Source organism: Mirounga angustirostris, unplaced genomic scaffold (genome assembly GCF_029215605.1).
Source record: "Mirounga angustirostris isolate CCGP_5_RB_7025 unplaced genomic scaffold, mMirAng1.0.hap1 SCAF_7, whole genome shotgun sequence".
Lineage (NCBI taxonomy): Eukaryota > Metazoa > Chordata > Mammalia > Carnivora > Phocidae > Mirounga > Mirounga angustirostris.
Genome location: NW_026991715.1, coordinates 60,298,564 through 60,320,428, shown reverse-complemented (window position 1 = coordinate 60,320,428; position 21,865 = coordinate 60,298,564). Strand labels below are relative to the sequence as shown.

The 21,865-nt window shown below is 41.6% G+C and overlaps 1 protein-coding gene across 2 annotated transcripts in view; it reads left to right on the top strand.

Annotated features, from left to right (window-relative positions):
* Positions 1–21,865, top strand: part of ARSB (arylsulfatase B) — a 166,652-nt gene that overhangs the window by 31,249 nt on the left and 113,538 nt on the right. The gene's annotated exons all lie outside the window — the stretch shown is intronic.

Sequence of the window (21,865 nt, the reverse complement as noted above, 5' to 3'; positions counted from 1 at the left end):
ATGCTGAGCACTCTGAGACCACTTAGTATCTAAAAATGAGGATGCTTTTTTTAATGGGAAGCTTTCTTGTATTATTTATTTCAGAACTGTTTGGCCCTCCATCCTACCTTTCTCCTATTCTCTCTTTACAGAACTTCTGTTATTTGGATAGTGGATTATCCTCTGATTTCCTTAGTTTTTTTCCTCTCCTGTTTATTTTTCTTCTACTATTTGGGAAATTTCCTTATCATTATTTTGTAATCTTTTCTATTAAATTCATTTTAACTACCGTATTTTTAAATTATTCATTCTCCAAAGGCTGTGCTCTTGGCTATTAACTGTATGTGGGTGTGAATGTGTATGTAGATATGTGTATACACATATGTGTACTTGTATGTGTGTATATGTGTGAGCCCATACCTTTACTTTTAAGCTCGCTTATACTCCCAACATTGCCTCTCTTCCTTCTAAGGTCATTTGTATCTTTTTTGGCCTTTCATGAAAAAGCTTTCTCAAATCCCTGGCGATCATTGGCTAAAACTTAAAAATTGGATTGGAAACTCCAAGGGTGAGGACAGGACTTGTCTTCGGTGAATTTTACTGTAAAATGACAACGTGAGGCATGTGTGGTGACGTTTTGAGGAATTAATCTGGGTATTCTACTCATAGCTTGTGTTTTTTAAGAGTAGTTTTGTTTTGGGGTGCCTGGTGGCCAGTTAAGCGTCTGCCTTTGGCTCAGGTCATGAGCCAGGGTCCTGGGATCGAGTCCTGAATTGGACTCCCTGCTCAGGGGGGAGTCTGCTTCTCCCTCTGCTGCTCCCCCTGCTTGTGCTCTCTCTCGCTTGCGCTCTCTCTCTCTCAAATAAATAAATAATATCTTTAAAAAAGGAGTAGTTTTGTTTTGCTTTTAATTAGGTATTGTTATTGAATTTAGCACTTATTGAATACTTACTCTGTGTAGGGTAGAATTCAAAGTGCTTTACATGACTTAGCTCAATTAATTCTCACAATAATATCTGAGGACTACTATTATCCCATCGTGCAGATGTGAGAACTGCAGCACAAAGAGGCTAAGTAACCTGCCTAAGGCCACACAGCCAGGCAGAGCCAGACAGCAACCTTTCTGGTTCCAGTGCCATCTTCTGAGATGATGCCAATGATGACCTGGATGTTCTTATGGGACCTTATGATATAGCAGAGTTTTCCCCGTGGTTTGCTGCCATATTGATCTGTTGAGGAGCCTGGGCATAGCCAGGAGAGACATTCATCCTGAGCAGCATTTTTTAGTTGCTTCACTGTGATACAAACACTCCAATTTTCTAAGCATGCCCTGCTGTGAAACGGGTTGAATGTAAGATAACGTGTCCCCCTCCAACCCCGCAAAGTTCCCCTCTTCTGAAGAAATGGAGACATCTTATGCTTGAGTCCTTACAAGATCTCTCATATTCTGAGAGTCTTCTCAATTTACTTTATTTTGAACAGCCTGGTAAAGCAATTTAATCAGGTCTGGAATCGAATGCTTATAGAGGTCACTAGAAAGAATCAATAAAAAAAGAGGCCAAGACATTTAATACTGATTTAGTACTTATTCCTGGGAAATGACCTCACAGTTGCAAGAATTGAAAGTTGTAAGTTTATAAAGCAGGCCTTTGTTGTAGAGATCACAATTTTGCAATTTAAGGATAAATGATTTCCTGAAAGGAAAATGTACCCTATGTAGACTGCGAAGTGCTCAGGCAGAAATGAACATGGTACCTCTGGAAAACTGTTAAATATCTCAGAGTGCCTCCCGTGACAGTGGTTATTGCTGTCAAGGATGCATGGGAAGAGGTGCAGTAATAGGTTTTCATGATATGTGAGAGTTGGAAGGAAGCAATATTTTAAGATCTTTTATTATATAAGTTCAAATGTGTTTATATAACCATATTTTAAATAGTTGACTGTTTCATAAACATCCATAATGTATTATTTATTCAAGTTGTCAAAAATAATTTTTGAAGCTTCGCATTGAGGTAATGGGGATTACCTTACAATAAGGCTGCCTTATGGTCTAACACTATGATATATTAATAGGTACATTAATCTGGGACCATCTTTCCTTTGTTGGGCTAAATCCAATTTGATCATGTGTATATATATTTTTTATACTACTGAATTCCATTTGCTAGGGTTTTATTTAGGACTTTTGCCTCGACTCAGAAGTGAAAGTGGGATTGGTGGCTCCTTTTCTCCCTGTCAGGTCTGTTGTCTTGGTTATACTCACTTCATAAAATAGTTGGGATGGCTTTTCCTTCTTTTTTTTATGCTCTGGAACAGTGTGCAGATTGTTTGAAAGATCTTTCTGGTTGAGCTGGTCCCTGGGACCTTTTTTGGAGGAGTTTTCTTTTTAAATTATCTCCATAGTTTAAATTTTTTGCTGAGTTATATCTAAGTGTAGGTCTTTAAAATATTTGAAAATTAATTTTGCCTCATCTATATGAGCCCTTTGATCTGCCTGCTGAGATTATTTTTTACTCTGGAAGTTTTCCTTGTACATATTTTAGCTTATTGCTTTAGTTCTGCTCGATTTATTTCTCAAAAATAGCTTTAATTAATAGGTTGAATCACTGATTCAGCTTCTCTCTCATTATTTTCAGTTCTCTGTCCTTTTTCTCAGTCTTCTGGATCTCCTCTGCATTATCAGTTAGACATTTTTGCAACTTGGCTTATGTTCTTTAGGATCTCCAGTGTTGATTATTATTGATTGTATTTTTACTTTCTTGCAATCCTTCCTTTGCCTCAATCAGTTCCCTTTTCTTCTACGCTTGTTAGTAATAATAATAATAATAATGACTACTGCTTGTTAAGTATTTACTGCATACCCAGGCCCTGTTCTAGAGCCTTCCCTATACTTTCTCATTATTGGTCATGTTGTTAGCATTAAAGCTCGAAGCAGCCTTGTGAAATAGGTTTCTTTATCCCCATTTTATAAGTGAAGAAACCAGAACTTTAAAGAGGTTATGTGATTTGCCCAAGGCTACTCTGATGGTCTGAATGTGTCCATCCACAATACGCATGTGGTGGTTAGAAGGTGGGCCTTTGGGAGGTGATTAGGTTACGAGGTAGAGTCCTCGTTAATGGGATTCGTGCTTTTGTAGAAGTCACTCCAGAGAGATCCCTAGCATCTTCCTCCATGTGAGGACACAGCAAGAAGACACCGGCTGTGAACCAGCAAGCGGGCCCTCACCAGAAGGTGACCACATGGGTGCTCGATCTTGGTCTTCCCAGCTTCCAGAACTGAGAAATAAATTTCTGTTGTTTATAAGCCACCCAGTTGGTGGGTATTTTGTTAGAGCAGCCCGAATGGACTGGCAAATGGAAGAGCCAGAATTTAAGTGCAGATCTACTTGAGGTCGATACCTATTAGCCATAATCAACTGGGCTTTTGCATCTCATCTTTTCCTTTTTAGCTCATCCCATTGTCCCTTATCTCAACTTTTGGCTTTCTACATTTTCTGTTCATAGAACCTGTGCTTCTCCTGAATCTTTCTGAAGAGACCTCTGCTAAAATCTTCATTTTCATTATAAATCATTATCAGCTATATATTGACCTCTGATCACGGTTCCCTGGTTAATTTCTTCCCAAACCTGTCGTTTGAGGTCAGGTTGATGTGCATGGCTTCTTCAGTTCCCAGTGGCCTTAGGCATTCAGTGTACTACACTCCAGTGAATCTGATTGACATACTTGACATTTTCCTCCTTTTTGACTACCTGGTTCTTGGAAATGCTAGAAGAACCCCAGCATGCACAGCTAGCAGACTCTTCCTATCTCCATACCTTCAGGGCTTTACTTCGGGGGCATTTCCCAGGACAGTGTGCCCCACTGTCAGACCCTTTTCTTTTCTTACTCATTGTTTTCTGGGAGATGTGATCTCTAACTGCATATAGACAGGGGGAGGGGGAAGGTAATATAATTCTCTGCTCATTTCAAAAATTAGCACTGTCCCATCCCAGGCTGCCGTCCTGCTTCTTTTCAGGTGGGTAGGGTGGCTCTGTATCATGAGGCAAATGGGAGTTGCCAGCCCTTGTTTCTTCAGTCCAGCTTCTTTGGCCTTACCGCTTACAGAAATTTCTCCAAGATTCTCTTGGGTATTATAGGTTGTCATTCAGTCCTTGTTTTTCACATTGTGATGAGTTTTCATCTTATTCTAACTCATCACAGCATCTTATTCATCATATTCTATGTCTGTGTTATTTTAGTAGGATATTGCTCAAGAGAAGCAGCATTGGTGGCTAATAGGAAGATACCATTTTAACCGGGGCGCCTGTCACCATGCTGATCTTTATAGTTGCCAGACTCCAGGAATCTTCACTGAAGTCTGACCTTGAGTAAAATGAGCTAAAATCAGAGTCAACCTGGAGCAACTAGATCATGAATTAACACTAGGAAAGCTGATTCTAAAACCTTGAGGAGAAAACTGTAATTGATCTCAACAGCTTTATGCAGCTATTACATATTTATATCAACTCTTATCAGAATAGCCGGTTTCACTTACATATAGATGAGAGTTTGGCTATAAGGAGAAACCTGGTTACAGTTCTTCCTCCAGAGACTTTTTCTGTGTTCATTGACAGTTTCATTGCCTGAAGTAGAATTTAATAATGTGCTATAATAATGTGACTAAAACCCAAGGAAACAGGGCCTGGATCTGGCTGATTTTAGAGCAGTGATTCATTTCTTTCACTTTTCTCACTTGATGTCACTTAGCACTGCCCTACTTTGTAGGCGTAAAAGTACTGGGTACATCTAAACATGTTGGATCCATTAGTATAAGAAGCCCTGAAATAAACTAGCTTCATTTCATGAAAGGGAGAGGCAAAGGCATGTTTTTTAGGATGCGATGTTTGGGAAAGCTGAATTTTTTTTTTTTTAAATCTCCTTTTACAATCTGAGGGCGATCCATGAGGCTTCTCATTCTCTGTCATCATTATCTGAAAATTTGAGGTGGTTATTCTGAGTTTGTCACCTGGGAACCACATGCAGCAGTGGGGAGTTTGTTAAAAACTCTATATATGCAGTCTCTATAAGGACATGGCTGCATGACATTGTGAATATACTAAAATGTTGCTGAAATGGACACTTTATTATTTTTCTTAGCTAAACATCTTTAATGTTTCATACAGCTTAGCATATTTTATTTCATTTTATTTTATTTTTGTGTGTTTGAGACAGAGAGGGAGAGGGAGAGAGCATGAATGGGGGGGAGGGAGCAGCAGAGGGAGAGGAAGAAGCAGACTCCCTGATGAGGGGGAAGCCCAATATGGGGCTCGATCCCAGTACCCTGGAATCATGACCCGAGATGAAGGCAGACCCTTAACCAATGGAGCCACCCAGGCGTCCCTGTCTTCTGCCTGTTTTTTTAAATTAGATTATTCATTTTTAGGGTGTTGAGTTTTATAAGTTCTTCATGAATTTTGAATACTAACCCTTTACCAGATATGTCATTTGCAAATATCTTCTCCCATTCAGTAGGTTGTCTCTTAATTTTTCAATTGTTTCCTTTGCTCTGCAGAAGCTTTTTATTTTGATGAAGTCCCAATAGTTTACTTTTGCTTTTGTTTCCCTTGCCTCAGGAGCTGTATCTAGAAAGAAATTGCTATGGTCAATGTCAAAGAAGTTACTGCCTGTGTTTTCATGTAGGATTTTTTTTTTTTTAAAGATTTTATTTATTTATTTGAGAGAGAGAGAATGAGAGACAGAGAGCACAAGAGGGAAGAGGGCAGAGGGGGAAGCAGACCCCCCGCTGAGCAGGGAGCCTGATGTGGGACTCGATCCCGGGACTCCAGGATCATGACCTGAGCCGAAGGCAGTCGCTTAACCAACTGAGCCACCCAGGCGCCCTCATGTAGGATTTTTATGTTTCAGGTCTCACATTTAGGTCTTTAATCCATTTTGAATTTATTTTTGTGCATAGTGTAGGAAAGTCATCCAGTTTCTTTATTTTGCATGTTGCTGTCCAGTTTTCCCAACACCATTTGTTGAAGAGATCATCTTTTTCCAGCTGGATATTCTTTTCTGCTTTGTTGAAGATTAATTAACCATATAATGGTAGTTTCATTTCTGGGTTTTCTGTTCTGTTCCGTTGATCTATGTGTCTGTTTTTGTGCCAGTACCATACTGTCTTGTTCACTATAGCTTTGTAATATAACTTGAAATCTGGAATTGGGAAGCCTCCAGCTTTGTTTTTCTTTTTTATGAATTGGACACCCTAAAATGGTTAATTTTATGTTATGTGATTTTCACCTCAATTTTTAAAAATACAACTTCTTAGACTCTATTATAGACTTACTGAATCTGAAATCCTGAGGTCTGGGTCTAGGAATCCTTATTTTTAAAAAATAACTTAGGTGATTCTTTTGTATACAAAAATTTGAGAACCTCAGATCTAAGGTAACTTATTCAAACCTTGGGAATTCACCTAACAAGGAATGTATATATACTTATTGTATACATAATAATTATTTAAATAGCTGTATATATAATATACATATATGCAGGAGTACAATACATATATATGTATACATATACAAGTGGTGCTTGAATAATGTGGGGATTAAGGGCACTAAGCCCTCCGGCAGCTGAAAATCCACACAGAACTTTTGACTCCCCAAAAACTTAACTGCTACTAGCCTATTGTTGACCAGAAGCCTTACCAATAACATAAACAGTTGATTAACCCATATTTTGTATGTTATTTGTACTGTATACTATATTCTTGAAATAAAGTAAGGTAGACAAAAGCAAATATTATTAAGAAAATCATAAGACAAAGTGCATTTACAGTACTGTACTATATTTATTGGAAAAAATCTGCATGTAAGTGGACCCAGAAGTTCAAAACTGTGTTGTTCAAGGATCAACTGTGTTGATCCAGCTGGGTTTGAAGTTTAACCTCATCTGGATGTTTTCATTTCAGGAAAATGTGCCCATTTCTAGAACAGACTCTTGAAAAAAGCTAATAAGAAAAATTTAAATTATTCTGCTCTCCATGCCCTTATTACATATATAATTACAACCTTGGTAGTTTAATGTCACTCTTTTTACAATGTGTGATTATTCATGTTGTTAACAAATATTACCTGTCCCATTATAAACATAATATTCTGCTATTTGTATACAAAGATAACCCTTTGAGTCCTTCTCTGATAGGATATGATCAGAGTTTAAGTCCCGGCTTTCCTGCCAGTCGGTTATGTAGACGGTAGCCTCAGTTTCATGATCTGTTAAATGCAGGTTGGCTGATCATTCATTTATTCACTCAGTCTCTCATTTGTAGATTGAAAGATAAACAAGACATAGTTCCAGCCCTTGGCAAACTCACAGCCTAGTGAGGCAGACAAGCAAATGAATGATTATGATGCCAGGGGAGCGTGTTTGGGTGTAGCCCAGGGTATTGTGTGCACGTAGTAGGAGCGCCTACCAGAGCCCAGGGGTCTGGGGAGGCTTTCTGAGATTTACGGGTTGGGAATGAATTGGCCAGATAAATAGTGTGCAATTGGGAAAGGGATTGGACAGCATTCTCCACTGTGAGAGGGGAACATAAACAGGGGCAGAGGGGGGAGAGCAGTTCTGTAGGAGGCTCGGGCTGGAGCCCTGAGTGCAGGAAGGGGGATGATCAGATGGGAGGCTGGAGAGCATGGCGGGAGAGCCTGCGTGCGCACCGGACGGAATCTCCAAGGGACAGTGAAAGCTGTAGGGAGGCATTGACAAGTTTTAAGCAGGATCAGATTTTCACTTTAGGGTGGGTGTGGAGCATAGTTGGAGGCAGGCAGACCTTTTAGGAGGCTGCAGCAGTGAAGGGAGTAGGAAGCTAAGGAGGGGCTGGGTGAAGGCAGTGGGGGAAATTGATGGTGATGAAAGGGCAGATTGAAGAAATGTTGTTAACAAATATTGCCTATCCCATTATAAACATAATATTCTGGAGATCTTGGACCGGTTATCTCTAAGAGTTCTTGTTACAGGAGAGTTCATCGTTCTGTCACTCTGTGTTTAAATACCTTTTGTCAGTGCTGGTGATGGCCTTTGATGGAGGCATCCTTTCTGCTGCCGGCGGGATGCATTTGCGGAGAGCCGGAAGCGTGGCCAGAGAGCCCATGTGTCCACTTGATCCACTATGAGATCCATAGTCCACTTGAGACTGGGCTGCAGCTCTGCGATAATATTTAGAAATGTGCAGAAATGGGGCACCTGGGTGGCTCAGTGGGTTGAGCTTCTTCCTTCGGCTCAGGTCATGATCCCGGGGTCCTGGGATTGAGCCCCGCATCGGGCTCCCTGCCCAGCGGGGAGTCTGCTTCTCCTTCTGCCCCTCCCCCTGCTCGTGTGCTCTTCCTCTCTCTCTCTCAAATAAATAAATAAAATCTTAAAAAAAAAAACAAAAAAACTAGGAAGACTAGATTGATCCTTCCCCCAGCCAGAAGTCATTAATCCATTTTACCTCTTCAGACTTTTTTTGTTAATGTCCATACTGAAATTATGTTGAATCACCTTAAAATATTATTATTAATAGTAGTAATCATACAGATTTGTTCATTAGTATATTGAGAGAAAATGATGACCAATACACTTTAACGGCCTCCAGGACAATCTTGTGTTGGTATTCTCTGTGACAAACCATTGAATCCATAAGCTCTAAGGCAAAGATGCTTCTCATTCCCTAAGTTTATCAGATAAATCTCCAAAGTTTTATTATATTGCTTATTATTTGCCATTATACAATATTGCATTATTGACATTTTGAATTTTTTATCATGAGAAACATGAAATGATCTTTATTTTCATAATTCTGGGGGTTTATGAGTAATGGAAGACACATAATGAACTGAGCATAATTATTGACAATATTGCAAGAAGCTTTCCAATTGGTTTGGGTTGACTTTCTCGTCCTGTTTTTCATTCCATTTTAGAGGCCACATTTAAGATGGGTCCATTTCTTCTGTTGTTTACTTCTCCAAACTCTTTGGAGGCAAAGCTCCCTGGGAAGGGGAGAGGAGTGTTAGGACGACAGCCTGCTGTGGAGGAGAAAGCAAGGTGAAAGCAGATTCTGTATGGAAGCAGTCACGTGGGGACCAGGGTCGGCAGGAGGAGGGGGCTGAGATAGTCAGGTCACCGCAAGCTGTGGGGGCAAAGACACAGTCGGTAGTTGGAGGATGAAAGAGGGGATGAAGTGGTTTAGGAATTAGTAGTTTATGAATCACCAGAAAGTAGACTGGATTGCAAGTATTTTTGGTCTGGAATTTTTTTTTAATCTATGTCAGTAATAATAAGATGGAAGATACAAATTTAGGTTTCAGAGGAGGGACCAGTATGTTCAGTTGAACAACAAAAGCTGTGTATTGTTTATATTCCCATCTTCCAGAATGTGAACGTGGGGATTTATTCCGGAGGAGTTTAAGAAAACAATAGCCAAAATGTGTTCACACGGCTAACTTTTCCCTACGAAAGAACCCAAACGTCTGATTCTTCCCTATTTTCCTCGCACACATGGGGTTCTCCTGGAGGCAGTGGTAACTGCTGCGCCTGCGTGTGGAATATATTTGAAAAGGGGCATTTACTTGAAATGTGGAGAGTTCCCGGGCTAGCTTTTGTTTGGGTCCTGTCCCAGGTTCCTCTCCACTCAGGCTTTATACAGCAACGCTGTGGTTCTCTACCTTGGTCTGAAGCCCTCTGCTAGCCTAGGACAGATTCCTGACCCTTCCCTCCCCTGTTCTGGAGACTTGCTGGTCCTCCAGGGTCTGGGAACCAGGGCCCGAGCTCTAGTGGGAGATGGCCCTGCTGTGCTTGGCCTCAGACAGGCTGCATAGACTCTGCTTTCAAAGGCATGAGACCCTCTTCCCCCCTCACCCCCCCCCCCGTCCAGGCCTAAAAACAATAATAAAAATATATTTGGAAAAACCCCAGTTGCCTCTCTCGCTGACTTTGGCAGTAGGTACAAAGCAAAGTAGGTACAAAGTGTGGCATACAGAAATTCTGCCTTCCAGGTTCGTTCCTTCGTACAGAGCAACCTTTAACCTTGTGGGGCTTTTTTTTCATGTTTTCTTAATCAGAAAATATTTCAGAGATTATTGGCACCACACATTTATTTCTTCCTGGCAGTTTTCACTTTGAACCAACTGTAATCTCTGTGATCTCTTTTCTATTTTTCTCTCACAGTATGGGCCACAGCTATCAACCTCCTCTAAGATAACTGTTCCAAGTACGGTGATTTTTTTCTTTTATCATTTCCATCCCAGATTACTTTCTTACTTGTGTGGATTTTTACTTATTTATTTTTAAAGATTTTATTTATTCATTTGAGAGAGAGAGACTGCATACAAGCCGGGGGAGCAGCAGAGGGAGAGGGAGAAGCAGACCCCCCGCTGAGCCAGCTGGGACCCGGATGAGGGGCTCGATCCCAGGACCTGGAGATCATGACCTTAGCCGAAGGCAGACGCCCAACTACCTGAGCCACCCAGACGCCCCACTTGTGCCGATTTTTAAAAAATAAGGATTGTCTCAAAAATTTGAACACACATTAAAAATGACATCCATGGCTGTGGAGAATACCAAAAAAAAGAGAAAAAAGCTGGTATCTCTGTCCTCAAAGCAGCTTGTGATCGTGACATATTCTGACAGACACACACAAATTAGTCGAAAGTGTAAAAGAATGGGGCTGAGGGAGAAGGGAGTGCTGTGTTTGGACTGAGAATGCCAGCTTTACGGAGCCACTTTATTTTTTTTTAAAGAATTTATTTATTTATTTATTTGGAAGAGCTCGAGAGAGAAAGAGTACGCGCCTGTAAACGAGCCCGGGAGGAGCAGAAGGAGATGTAGAGACTCTGCGCTAAGCGTGGAGCCTGAAGAGGGGCTCGATCTCATGACCCTGAGATCATGACCCGAGCCAAAACCAAGAGTCAACCCCCCCCAACCAACTGTGCCACCCAGGCGCCCCAGGAACCACTTTAAAACCCCACTTTGGTGTCATGTTTGCTGTTAGAAGGTGCTTCTCAGGTCCACGGGTAATGCAGCAGGCTGAGTGGTGGGGCGTGCTGGCAGTCCAGTCTCCAGGAGCACCCTGTGTGCAGTACAGAGTTCATGTCTGTGACTCCTGGAAGGAGTGGCATGATTAGGGCCTGTGGCAGGTTGTGATCATCAGGGTGTCGCCAGGTGAGGTCACCTATCCAGGAGAGGTCATTTGTCTTCTTGGCAACAAGAATTAGTAAGTATGATGACTCTTTTGTTTGAGACAACCGTCTGCTGAGGTCTCCTGAGGAGACCTGAGGCTAGGTGAGATAGGGTCTCTCAAAGAATACCTAGTGTGGTGGGAGTGGTCTTTAATTCAGATTCCCTGGGGATTGGGAATGGGGAGGGAGCCAGGCCAAGTGTATGGTTTAGAAAAGTCCTTTCCCCACATCCGTGGCTCTCACACATCCCCTAGAAGGACTTGTGTTTATTCCATGACCCCCAGGCTGAAAATCATTTAGGAAGGAGAAGTAGTACTGGTAGCAGTGTGAGTGGTCAGGAGCAGGACAAAAAGTATGCTGAGCCATTAGTCCACCTCAGTGTCTAGCATAGAACTCAGGGAATGCTTGCAGGTGGAGAAGGGTACGTGCATCCTAGATACAACAACACAGGCCATCATTCAAGGTCACGTGGGTGGAATAGAAAGAAGAAGTTTGGAGGAGGGAGCATCTGAATGGGGGTCATCAGGGAGGACTTCATAGGAAAGATTCGATAGAAATTAAACTGTGCTTCCTGATCGGAGACTTACGGGTAGGTGAATGGAAAGAGTGGGGAGGGCATTTTGGGCATGGAGAGAGACCTGAGCAGACATGCAGGAAGAAGGGTGCAAAGGTGTGTTCTGGGCTTGGTGACTAGGCCAGTCCAGGCTTACCACTGGCGTTCAAAGGGATACACAAAACCACAGTATAAATAGGATGCATCTTCTTGAAATGTTAATTTTGCTTCCATATATAGAAAGAAAAATACATAACTTACCTGGCTAATAATTTAAAACATATAAAATTAAAACAAACAAGGGCAAATTTTGGAACAGAATACAATTTTTCGGATCTTGTAAAGTTCAAAATCTCAGGTTTCTACTCTTTTCTTTTGATCCTTTGATGGAAGAATTAAAAATATTTTAAAGAATCAACTCTAGGGGCACCTGGGTGGCTCACTTGGTTAAGCATCTGCCTTCAGCTCAGGTCATGATCTCAGGGTCCTGGGATCGAGCCCCACATAGGGCTCCCTGCTCAGCGGGGAGCCTGCTTCTCGTTCTCCCTCTGCCCCCTCTCCTCCCTTGTGCTCTCTGGCTCTATCTCTCTGTCAAATAAAATCTTTAAAAAAAAAAAAAATCAACTCTGTTCATCCACAAAAAAATGCCCACTAATCCTTACTTAGAGCTTGAGGCAGGAACTATGGTTCCTCGTAAGTGCCTGTGAAGGTGGGGGGCAGGAGGTCCTGCACTTGGCTGCCTGGCTGGGGATTCTGCTTAGCTGTTGAGAACGCCAGTTGGAGGCCCAGCCTCTCTGACGCTGCGTATCCTAGACAGCAAATCCTGATGGTGGTTAGCGTGGGCCCTCTCCAGAATGTGCCTCTGTCCCACACAACAGACATGAGGTATCTCTGTGCTCTGGTCGGGGTGTGGAGTCTACATTCTTGCTAAGAATGCAGAGAGGCCTGGCTATCTCCTAGCATAATAGATGGAATGATGAAGGGTCTCCAGAGGCACTTCCTGAGTCTTCAGTTCTTTCCTTTCTCACCTGCTGGTCCTCAGCCCTACTACATTCCTCTGTCTGCTTCTCCAGCCCTTCTGGCTCCCTGCGCTCCCCAGGCCCAGGCCCCATGCTAGTCCTTTATCTTCGGTATGTTTGGGTTGTGAATCATTAAATAGATTAGATCACAGATTCCGGTTTTTCCTAGGCAAAGGCCATCCACTCCCTTTCAAAGCTGTCTCCGGCCGTTCCCAGCTTGGAGAAAAGACCCCCTGCAGTCTCTCCAAGCTAGAGTAGCATCAGAGGCCAACAGGAGCAGAATTGGTCGTGGGTGAAAGAGCCTCTAGACCTGCATTTACCATTTCTATTTTAATTTCCATGTATTTTGGCGTGTGTCACATTGATTTTGTTATAAGATTTTCTTTATTTTAATATCAAACTCTGTCCAGGGTTATAGACTGCTTTCTTGTATCATGGTCATCTACTCACAAGTTAAAGGAATTAAGAAAAGCCAAGAAGAACTCAGTGAATCCAGTACTCAGTAGTGCCCTGGCTTTCCTTATTCAGGAGGGAAAAGGATCTAGATCTGTGCTGTCCAGTAGGTGCCCATTAGCCACTGGTGGCTATCACGCATTTGAAATGTGGGCTAATTTGAATTGAGAGGCGCTGTAAGCACAAATAAAGGTGTGCTGTAAGCATAAATAAAATAATACAATTGTATTGATGACATGGTGGAATGATAATATTTTTGATATATTAAGTGGAATAAAATATTTATCAAAAATAAATTTAACTGTTTCTTTTTAAAGTGTAGCCACTAGAAAATTTTTACATTACATATATAGCTCAAATTATATCTCTTTTGGACAGTGCTGCTCTAGACTGTAGCTTTGTAATTATAATAATTCCTACCTCTTGGGAGTACCCCAGGGATTGTTTATGGTAGATCTTCTCTCTAATGACCAGGCTTAGATGGAATACCACGAAATAGACTGTAAGGCACCACAAAGCAGGAGCTGGGCTCATTCTGTTAAGGAGGCTTATAAACTGGTTTTGAAGGAAAATCCAAAAAGAGTTTTGAGCATTGACAGCATCATTGGAAGAAGGGTATTGCCTCCCAGTGACTCCACAGAAAGATGTAATTTGTTTGCATAATCTGGAGTTGGGATGTTAGGAAGGAAGGAAGGAAGGGAGGGAGGAAGGAAGGAAGGAAGGGGTCTCATTACTTGAAGTCTATTCCTTCAGGGGGTACAGAGATTTCCCAGACGCTCCCACCGCTAACCTTGCATAGCCCCCCCCCCCCCCACCATTACCGACACCCGCACCAGAGTACTGTTGCGTTTTAAGGTCTTTTAAAAATATCTTTTGTTGTAGAGCTGCACTATGTTCTAATTCTCTGGGGTAGATTAGAAATAATCATCACCTTTTTCTAAAGAGAGACATAATCACAGAGAGGTAACTGAAATGGTTTGAAAATGTAGATTTTTTTCCTTTCCATTCCAGCTGCTGGATTCATAGTCTCACACGGCTCTGTGAGTTCGAAAATGTCTTTTGTTGGCAGTGGATCACGCCATTCTGAAAAATGAGGAGGTGTGTCTCATTCTCTCTTTTTTATTGAATTCTACACTGTGCTTTGTTTAATAATACAGTTACTTATAAAATGTTTAGAGAGTTAAGAGAGGTAAAGGAGAATTGAATTCTCGAACTTGGTACTCTTCCCTTTCTGCCCGTAGTGATAGAAAGGACTTAGGCCTCGTCACTGGCTTCTTGGAGGCAGAGTTGCTGGGAAGCCTTCATTCTCACTTCTCACTGCTTTATTTGTCAGCGCATAATCTTGAGCAGTTCACTCAGTCTTGTTGCTGCGTATGACTGAAAGGCAAAGGCATCGATTTCCTCCGTGTGAACTTACTTACTTTTTTCCTTGGGTGTCTGTCCTTTTGTCGGCAATATCTTCTCATGTCTTGAAGCGCTAACTGATTCTGGAGCTTTGGCAAGATAACTTGTTATGCTGAATGCAGAGACCACGTTCCTGTGGATTACTGCACCGCCTCTGTAACCATCAACCAGGGATTCTGTTGGGAATTGTAAATGAGAGAGAAAGGATGGGTCATGCTAATGAGGTGTTCTAAGTCTGAGGGTTCAGGAAGGAGCAGACATAAACAGCTTCTTCCTTGAAGACTCCCCGCCAGTCAGCCACTGTTGGCTTCCTTAAGACGTCGGGACTTGAACCCGTGAATGTGTGTGTAGAACCTTGAGAGATCAGCGGATCTTTCTCCCTCTCTTGTATGTATACAATATGTGAAGAGTAAAAAGTAGGAAACATAACTGGAAAAGAAAAATCATTTTAAATGTTGGTATTTGAGGACAATGCTTTGCTCTTAAAATTGCATGCTATCATCTCAACTCCAATTCAGTCTATTCCCTGAACAACCGTCTCCTTCCCCTTGCTCTCTTTTATTGTCCTTGGCATTGGGCATCCATCTCTCATCATTGGAACTTAGTAATGGATCTTGATTTTGTTCTAACTCAGAGAGCACACTAGAAATTGATAACACATTTTAACTTCAAAAGGCTGCCTAACTCAAATGCCAGGTAAAGCAATATAATGTACCAAAAAAATATTCTAGCTTTGGGTCAATGCAAAATTCCCTGGAAAATGACCTACTTGACATGTTGGGGACAGGGTGAGGATAGAAAACCAGTTCTGGACAAGGCCGGGAGTAGGGGGCTGAGCTGGATTTAGGACTGGTTGCAGAAGGTTGATGGCAAGTCTGATCTGTAATGGCCCAGGAAACATGGCAAGTTTGAGATCCATCTCGAAGAGAGAATGGTTAAGACAAGGCAGGGGTCCTGTAATGTATGGTAACATAACATAAAAACAAAACAAAACAAGACGAGGCAGGGGTCCTGTAATCAGACAAACCCGAGCTCAGATTCTCATTCTACCACTTACTAATTGGGTGACTTTCGGTAAATTTCTGAGCATCAGTTTGCTCATCTGCAAATGGGGATAAAGCTTACTCACAGGACTATTGTGAGAAGTAAAATAAGATTCCTATAAAGTACCTGATACCAGGCCTGGTGGGAAGTAGGAATTTAACAATTACAGCTATTATTACTATCCTCACAAGCTGGGCTTTTGCCATTTTGTATTGGTGAGGACATCAAAGCAATAATCTCTGGGCAATGTGTTGTATAAATATTGTATCGTATCAGGATTCAAAGAATCCAGATTGAAGCAGGACCTCATTCAGCTGTGCTACATGAGCAGAACCCAGCACCTCCTAGAAAAGGAGGTCCCCAGGGCTAGGCAGGCCATTGAGACCTTGTTTTCGGGAAACTAGAATTCATGTTTGGAAACAAGTCAGAAGCCCACACTTAAGCAGTTGGAGGTGGGTGGGTGGATGTAAGGGTTAGAAGAGCTATAGACTCCAGTTGAAGCTCTCAATAACCAGGGCTGAGTAGAGCTGAACCTATATGTTGAAGGCCCCAGAATCTGCAACTGGGCAGGACTGGGGCAGGCAGAAGGCCCATGGTCAATTTCTGTCTTTAAATATTACTGAAGTTCTTAAACCACTGAATGGCAACACCCTGGTTTTAAGTCTTTTCCCAGAATGTGAGTGAGGTAGGTCTATGTTTTTCTCCACTTTTAGATGAAGAGATGGGCCTAAGGGACAGTGATCCATAGTTAAAAGCAAACCAATTGTGTCCGTTGGCCCTAGGCTTTCATTTAGAAACCATACTTATTAAGACAGTGTGTCACCCACAACTCTGTGTGTCATGGCGGATCCTTGTAGCCCCATGTTTTGCTCCAACTGCTGCTCTGGTGGCCAGTTCATAGTAGGCTTTGGTCAGCTTCTCACAGGGCAGCCATCATGCCTTGCCTTAAGCCCACATGTTCTCCAACACTGAGATGTGCTGAAGTTGATGCCCGTGGGGCCACGCTCACTCATTGGGAGCCAGTGCATGAATGTTTTCCCCCTATACTCCCCAGAGTGACAGTTCTGAGATGAATTACTTGGGATTCTCAAAGGGGACCGGTGAGATTGAGCATGAGTCACCTGTGGCAGTGGCCAGCTTGATATCACATCCGTGTGTGGCTTTCTCTCATTCCTTGTTCAACAACTCTGGCCTCTCATTTCTGCTCCCTGGGATCGCTTCCAAAATAAACTACTTGCATGCAAACTGCTGGTTTTGGCTCAAAGACAGTGTCAGAAAGCATTTCTTCGTAGCCCCATGTTCAAACTGACTCCCACAGTCTTCACCAAATCCTAGCATGTTGAAGCTAGAAAGGCTAAGAGCCTCATACTATACATGAGGAAATTTAGCCTCAAAGAGGTTAAGGTCCTCTCTATGATCGCACAGCTGGATTGAGGCAGATGTGGGAGTAGAACTCTGTTCAAGTTTTTTTTGGTTAATGGTCTTTCCTTTAAAACTGTCACTCATTCTGTTTCTTAAATGGTTATGTGCTGGCTCTAGAGCCATTGGGCTTCCAATAGGAAGAGAATTAGTGATGACAAAATTTGGCCAAGGAAACATTGATGATACTTGGTTTTGGGATACCTGAGGAGCCATGGAATTTAATGAGGTTGAGTTTAATGAAAAGAGAAGGGCAAAGTTGTATGAAGAAGAGAATATAGGGGTGCCTGAGTGGCTCAGTCATTTAAGCGTCTGACTCTAGATTTCGGCTCAGGTCATGATCTCAGGGTCATGAGATCAAGCCCCACATCGGGCTCTGTGCTCAGTGCGGAGTAGGCTTGAGATTCTCTCTTCCTCTCCCTCTGTCCCCTCTTCCCTCTCTCTCTCTTAAAAAAAAAAAAAAGAAAGAGAATATGATGTGTGTGGGGGAATGGGTGGTATAGGGAAAGGGGATTAAGAGTACACTTAACCTTGAGCACTAAGAAATGTATAGAATTGTTGAATAATTATATAGTACACCTGAAACTAATATAACACTGCATGTTAATTATACTTCAATTAAAAAATTTAAGACAAAACAACAAAAAAAGAAGAGATTATAACAATGCGCCATGAAATGTGAGCTGGGTAAGGAGGGAAATTTAGGACTTGGTGGAGGGTTGTTAAGATGTGGTAAAAAGGTAGTGTGATTGAAGGACTGTAAATCCTGATGGTGGTTGAAGAATTATTAAGTGAGGTTCTCGATCAGTGTTGTCCAATAGAAATCTAATGCAAACCACAAATGTGAGCCACACCTGTATTTTAAGTAGCTATGTTCAAAAAACCTAAAAAGATATAGGTAAAATTAGTTTTAGTAATATATTTTATTCAGTGTAATACAGTTAAAATATTATCATTTCAATTAGTAATCAATATAAAAAGTTATCAGTGAGATATTTTACAATATTTAAAAAAAAAACCACAGTAAGTTTGTTGTGTATTTTATGCTTGCAACACATCTCAACTCAGACTAGCCTCATTTTAGGTGCTCAATAGCCAAATGTGCCTAGTGGCTACCATTTGTTTTCTTTCCTCCCAGCTTGGTTGAGATATAATTGACAGATAACATTGTGTAAGTTTAAGGTGCACAACATGATGATTTGATACAAGTCTATGTTGCCAAATGATTGCCACAAGAATGTTAGTTAACACATCTGTTACCCTATGTAGTTACCTGTGTATGTGTGTGGGGGTGGGTGTGTGTGTGGTAAGAACATAAAAGTTTTACTCTCTTAGCAATTTTCGTGTATTCGGTACTGTATTGTTAGGTACAGTCACCATGCTATACATTAGGTCCCCAGAACTTATTCATCTTGTATCTGGAAGTTTGTACCTTTTGATCACCTTCACCCCGCAGCCCCTGGCGGCCACCAGTCTCCTATTATGAGTTCAGTTGTTTGTAGCTTTCACATGTAAGTGAGATCATACAGTATTTGTCTTCCTCTGATTTGTTTCACTTAGCATAATGCCTCAAGGTTCAAACATGTTGTCACAGATGGCAGGATTTTCTTCCTTTTTATGGCCGAGTAATATTTCATTATATTTATATATTCTTTATCAGCACCACATTTTCTTTATCCATTTATCCATCAGTGGACACTTAGGTTGTTTCATGTCTTGGCTTTTGTAAATAACACCACAGTGAACATGGGGTGAAGATAACTCTTCAAGATAGTAATTTCATTTCCTTTTGTCTATATACCCAGAGTTGGGATTACTGAATCATATAGTAGTTCTATTTTTAATTTTTGGAGGACTCTTCATACTGTTTTCCATAGTGGCTATATCAATTTACATTCCCACCAAGGGTATATTAGGGTTCCCTTTTCTCCACATCCTTGCCAGGACTTACTTCTTGTCTTTTCGGTGATAGCCATTCTGACAGGTGTGAGGTGATATCTCATTGTGCTTTTAATTTGCATTTTCCTGATGATGAGTGATGTTGAGCACCTTTTTGTGTACCTGTTGGTCATTTGTATGTCTTCCTTGGAACAATGTCCATTCATTCAGGTCCTTTGCCCATTTTTAAAATCAAATTATTTATTTTTATACTATCAGGTATATATCCTTTTATCAGATATATGGTTTTGCAAGTATTTTCTCCCATTCTGTAGGTTGCCTTTTAATTTTATTGATTGTTTCTTTTGCTGTGCAGAAGCTTTTTAGTTTGTGTAATCCCACTTGTTTTTGTTTTTGTTGCTTATGCTTTGAGTGTCATGTCCAAAAATTTATTGCCAAGACCAATGTCAAGGAGTTCTTCCCCCATGTTTTCTTCTAGGAGTTTCATGGTTTCGGGTCTTACATTTAAGACTTGAATCCATGTTGAGTTAATTTTTGTGAGTGCTGTAAGACAGGGGTGCAATTTTATTCTTTTGCATGTGAATATCCAATGTTCTAGTGGTTATCATTTTTAACAGCTCAGTTCTATAGCAGGTGAGCTGATGAGTTGGTTGGTGGTCACTGGAGAATGTGATGCTTGAAATTAAGATTGTGGAGGGTTTACAAATACTTGTAACTGCAAGGTCCAGAGGATGAGTCTGGGAGTGAGGTGCTACAGCAGGGTAGGGGATAAGATCATTGAAGGAGAGGAAGTCAGGTCACTAAGAGTCTAGGATTTTAGAAAGATCATCTGTATTGATATGGAAATCATCAGTGGTTTGCAGAGAGTGATGGGAATGGTACTGGCGAGAGTGATGGGATGCTAGGTGTCACAATCTTCAAGGAACATGGTAGCAGTGATCCCGGAGTCTAAAAACACCTGCAATAAAATAATTTAGTCAGTGGTATAGTCTGAGTGCATGAGCTTCAATCTGGGGCGGGGGAGGGATGGTGATTAGAGAGAAGGATAGGAAAAGTTAGGAAGTGCAGTGATGAACAGTAAGGACACAGAGGAAGCAGGGTCCTTAGGGGAGAGCCAGAGGCTCAGGACAGAAGGACTCCTGTTGATGGTGCTCTGTGAGAAGTGGAAGCAGAGGGGGAGGGTTCAGGAGCTGGAAAGAGTTAGGATTTGCAGTCAGATCACCACATGTACAGAACTCCTTGCAAATAAGAGTCTAGGTGCTGAAGGATCATCCCCCCCAACCTGCTTTTGGAGGTGTGAGTCGCTGCTGCTCACCCAGCCTTATCACCCACTGATGTACCTGCCCAGGTACCCACTGGCCAGCAGGGTAGAGGACCCTCTGAGACCTAAGTCCTCAGTGTATCTTTGGACCCCTCCCTTCCATCTTGCCTTCTGTTTGGGATATTCCTGTGATTACTGCCCCGTAATCTTGTTCCAGATGAATGGCTTCATCCAGACTTCATTTTTAAATAATAATTTACTTTATTTTTTAACTCATAATGCACGAAGTACGAATTTTCAAATGCTTAAAAGTTTTTGAGTGAAAAATAAGTCCATCTACCTACCACTGTTGTCCAGCCTCTCAGTTTCTTTTCCCAGAGAACACCACTGTTACCAGTTCTGGAATTCACTTGCAGTAGGAAGTGCCTCTGCTCTTATTCCCTCCTTCTGCCGCTTTGTTATGTGAAGGAGACTTTCTCTGAAAATGTATTCAACGTTCGCCAGGATAATGGCTTGCTACACAGGAGTCTGGGTGCTAAGAAGCTCCTCCAGATCAGCCAAGTCTCCAAATTCGAATGTAGTCTTATGGTCTTATGGTTGGCTTATTGGAAAGCCCTTGATTTCTGGGCTCCAACAACTACATATAACCGCAAATCTCTGCAGTTCTTCTAGGGGTGTAAACTCTTTATTCCTTCATCTATTCAGCACATATTCTTTCAATGATTGCTTTATGCAAGGCTCCATGCTAAGCGCATAGAAAGTGAGTCAAACTTGACCAAACTCCCCCAGGCATTTGGACTGTCCACTAATCCTGCCTGAAGCCCAGTCCAAGCTAGCTACTGGCAATGGCAGTCTCCCCTTGTTCAGGAATGCAAAAGTGCTGACATTTGTGGTAAGGAGATATTGTTTATATGCAATAAGGATTGTGTGGTCCCCCCAGCATGCCCTATCCTGACTACTCTGCAGTCTGGCTGTGACGGGCTCACTGGCACATCTGCATTCCCGTGAGAGCTCTAGAGTATCATTCCCACGCCCCGCCTCCATTGTCTTATCCCAGATTGGTGAACGGGGCTCCTAGTTTCCTGTCCTTGAAATTGTGCCCATATAGAAATTGCATACTTAAGAAAAATCTCCAAGTTTACTTGACTCGGTTTTGTTTCTCTTCCACTACTGAACTGCAGCATTATATCGGCGTTGTCATGCGGAAGATAAAGGGTTAATTTGGGTAACCTTCATGGCAGAAGAGCGAAACAAACAAAAAGAGCTCTAGCACTTCATGCTTCTGTGAAAACCCAGTTAGTACCGTTTCATGGTTGTAATTTCTAATTCCTTTCTGAGCTGAGAAAAAAATGTTTTTGCTAATTAGATAATTACTTGGTCGTGACCTTTTGATAAAAACTTGCTTCGACTCTAAAAATGTCTGGAGAGGAATTACTTTATTTAATAAATCATTATTCTAACATCAAAAAATCAGACATTAAGAAAAGGTCTTGAAAGATTACAATTTTTATGCTAAACCATATAAGAAATACCATATTAGGCTGAAAGTTCTTCAAGTGTGTGTGTATGTGTGCACATGAAATTGAGATTTTTGTCCCCAAAGTGTATAAGACTAATTAATGTAGGATGTTAACC